Below are 4412 nucleotides of genomic sequence, written 5' to 3' on the forward strand. Positions count from 1 at the left end.
CCACCTCCACTTCCTACCGACACTCACCTTTATTAGCTTCATCCCCGCCTCCTTAACCTGTCCATCTTCTCTCTCACCTATCCACTCAATTATCCACCTTCTATCACCGTACTGCCCCCCTCTATTTATTTCAAAGCCCCCTTACCCTTGCCCATTTCTGAAGAAGGGTCCAGACCCGAAATATCAGCTTTCCTGCTCCTCTGATGCTGCCTGGCCTGCTGTGTTCCTCCAGCTCCACACCTTGTTATCTCAGACTCCAGCATCAGCAGTTCTTACTATCTCTTCCTGCATCTAATCTGACTAGTTGCTTGCATTCTGCTGTGAAAGTGGGGACTACAGGGAGAAAAGCCTATATTTCTCAGCCTTTCTGAACCAGTCAACATAGCATTGAGTTCCAGTGTCTCAACAGCTAATCTGGCCTACTGGTTTGGTGATTTGATCAGGGGAAGCAAACAAATAGGTCATGATAAATGAATGTGTTCTCATTGAAATGATTTGTGTGGGCATAACCTCAGATAGCTTGTTTGGCTTCAAACTGTTTCTTATCTTAATCAACAACGTGAAAATGGAACAGTGTTTCCTGATGCCAATACTATCGGTATTTTTATTTGTTTCTCTTGCAGGGAAGATGGTGTTGGAGTGGGAACGTTGCTGGACTTGGAATCCAGAAAACCAGGCTAATGACCTGGAGACTTGGGAATCCCATGAATTCCATCCTGGCCGATGGTGAATTGTTAATTAAAAAAAGCCTAATTATGACAATGTAATTGATGTTGTCAATTTATGCAAAAACCCAGTCGGTTTATTAACGACCTTTGGGAAAGGAAATCTTTCTTCTTACCAGGCAATGGAATTTACATCGCATCCTGGTCAATGTCTCTACCTCAAGCAATATCACTAATAATATGATCACTGTCATGGATAGAACTTACATTTTCTCCTACTGCCCATAACCAGTTTGTTTTGTGCAGATTATATATCCCAATTAAGATTTCAGTAGCAAGCTTTTGTGAGGTTAAAAATAAAGAAGGTTACTTATTCTTGCATTTCCCTGACATAAACACCTTACCTCACAAAACGCTTTATTTCTTTATTCCTTCATTTCTATCATTATTTCTTAATTTTCCTACCCTTAAATTCTGTATCACTTTATTTTTCTGTGTGTTTAACATGATGCCAGAGAATGTCAACACTATGCAAATCTTTTCACTGTACTTTGTAGCAAAATACACATGACAGTAAATAAACCAAATACACAAATAAATCAAATGCAATCTGGCCTACATGTGACTCCAGATCCATAGCAATGTGTTTGACTTTTAACTGCCCTCTGGGCAGTCAGGGATGGGTAATAAATACCGGCAGAGGCAGCAATGCTCATGTCACTTAAACAAAACAATAACTAGACAAGAATTAGAAAAAGTGTGTACACAGAATCTCAGCTGCCATTCTAATGCAGTAATGAGGGACTGCCAGAGGTTCTAACTCTCCAATAAGATATTAAACTCAGGCCACAGCTGCTCTATAAGGTGGATGTGAAAAATCCCATGGTACAGCTTTGAAGATGAGCAGAAATGGGACTTGATGGCCTGCCGAATATTCATCCCTCAAACAATGCTCACTAGGACAGATTATCTGGTCATTATCACATTGTTGATAATGGGACCTTGCTGTATGGTTATTAGCTGCTATGCTTCCTAAATTTCTACAGTGTCTATACTTTGAAATATACTTCCTTGTTTGTAAAGTTCTTTTTAAGCCTTGAAGTACTTTGTAAACTGGCTTCTGAAGAAGGGTCTAGGCCCGAAACGTCAGCCTTCCTGCTCCTCTGATGCTGCTTGGCCTGCTGTGTTCATCCAGCTCTACACCTTGTTATCTCATCCAAAGCCCTGCTGTCCTTATCCCAACTTGTATCAATTCCCATGACCCAATGTTTGCTGAGCTGCATTGGTTCCTGATTTAGCAATACCATGATTTTAAATTCCTTGTCCTTGTTTTCAAAGTCCTTAGTGGTCCGACCCCAGCCCACCTCTGTCATCTCCTTCTGATTACCATGTACCACCTCCTTTGGGCTGATGAATCAGTCCTCCTCCATGTTGAACACCACTTGGGAAAAGCACTGACGGTGGCAAAGACACAGCATGTTCTCTTTGATGTTGACTGGTAATGCAGAGACCCAGAATTATGTTCGGGGACCCCAAGTTCAAATACTGCCACGGCAGATGGTGGAATTTGAATTCAAGAAAAAGAAATCTGGAATTAAGAGTCCCAGTGATGATCATGAATACATTGCTGATTGTCAGTAAAACCCCATCTGGTTCACTAATGTGCTTCAGGAAAGGAAACTGTCATCCTTCCCCGGTCTGCTCCACATGTAACTCCAGACCCACAGCAATGTGGTTGACTCTTAACTGTCTTCTGGTCTACTGACCGAGCCAATGACACCCTCATCCTGTGAGTGAGTAAATAATAAAAACATCAAGAGTGGCTCAGCAGCACCACGACAGATCGAACTGGCTGAGTCCGAAAGGACATAAACCGCTACATTGAGACTGATGTAGGTGGGAAAGAACTAATATGTGGGGAAAAACATACTTGACCTCACCCTCACCAATCTGCCTGTCACAGATACACTTGTCCATAACAACATTGGTAAGAGTAACAACTGCACAGTTCTAATGGAGACAAAGTCCTGTCTTCACATTGAGGAAACCCCTCTGTGTTTTTTGACATAATTACTGTTCTTGAGTACTAGTTTTGATGAATATAAGACAAAACATTTCAATTTCCTGTCTCCTTTCAAAAATGCTTAAATCAATGCATGTGTTATACTCTAAATGAGCCGCACTCTACCCTGGTCCATCTAACCCCACCAGCGTGTTTCTTATTCATTTCTCTCTGATATATGTACTGTCACCAGTACTCCATGTGGTAGAAAGCTTCATGCTCCAGCCACTCTGCTATTGATGTGACATGAATGTGAGATCACTCAGAACTCAGAATTCACCAAGACACAATACATGTTCTCAGCCTAATTAATGTCTGATGAAGTATTGATGCCAAATTGTTTATGAATGAGCTGCGCTTAGCTTCAGACTGTCAGCATGGTATCAAGGGATGAGTATGAAATGGAAGCATTCATTTGGTCTAATGGCCTCATGAATAAATATCCAACTGAATGCTACATAAACTAATAGGTTGTGTTGAAGTGAGGTGGGAGGAGGCTTGAGGAGCAGAAACACCACAATAACGTGGCTCGACATAATGGTCTGTTTCAGTTCTATAAGTTTAATCAATCCTGTCTCAGTGCAGATCATGTTAAATATGGGCTTCAAATAAAAGGCATTTGATTCTGTTGGTGTTTTAGCAATGGCTGTGGCCTCAGCAGGCAGAGAGAAAGAGAACGAGAGAGAGAGGACACATCATCAGTACAGCGCATTTGATTGATGGTTGGATGTAATTCCAGGATCAGGAAGGTTAGTCAATGGTTTTGGAAGGAAGATGAAGGGGTTGAATGAAAGTGATAGAACTGAGGGAGGGTTATGGGGTTGAATGAAGGTGATAGAACTGAGGGAGGGTTATGGGGTTGAGTGAAGGCGATAGATCTGAGGAAGGGCTATGGGGTTGAATGAAGGTGATAGATCTGAGGAAGGGTTATGGGGTTGAGTGAAGGTGATAGAACTGAGGGAAGATTGTGGGGTTGAGTGAAGGTGATGGAACTGAGGGAGGATTATGGGGTTGAGTGAAGATAATAGGAATGAGGGAGAGTTATGGGGTTGAGTGAAAGTGATAGAACGGAGGTAGGATTATGCGGTTGAGTGAAGGTGATAGAACTAATTTCTGAGGAAGGGACACCGGACCCGAAACGTTAACTCTGTTTTCTCCTCCACAGAAGCTGCCAGACCTGCTGAGCTTTTCCAGCAACTTTGTTTTTGATAGAACTGAGGGAGGGTTATGGGGTTGAGTGAAGGTGATGGAACTGAGGGACGGTTATGGGGTTGAATAAAGGTGATCGAACTGAGGAAGGGTTATGGTGTTGAATGAAGGTGATAGAACTGAGGAAGGGTTATGGGGTTGAGTGAAGGTGATGGAACTGAGGGACGGTTATGGGGTTGAATGAAGGTGATAGAACTGAGTGAGGATTATGGGGTTGAGTGAAGGTGATAGAACTGAGGGAGGATTATGGGGTTGAGTGAAGGTGATGGAACTGAGGGAGGATTATGGGGTTGTGTGAAGGTGATAGAACTGGGGGATGGTTATGGGGTTTAGTGAAATATTTGGACTAAGAGAGGGTTATGGGGTTGAGTGAAGGTGATAAAACAGTGGGAGGGTGATAGGATTAAGTGAAGGTGATAGAACTGAGGTAGGGTTATAGGATTGAGTGAAGGTGATAGAACTGAGGGAGGGTTATG

Source organism: Rhincodon typus, chromosome 28 (genome assembly GCF_021869965.1).
Source record: "Rhincodon typus isolate 14 chromosome 28, sRhiTyp1.1, whole genome shotgun sequence".
NCBI lineage: Eukaryota > Metazoa > Chordata > Chondrichthyes > Orectolobiformes > Rhincodontidae > Rhincodon > Rhincodon typus.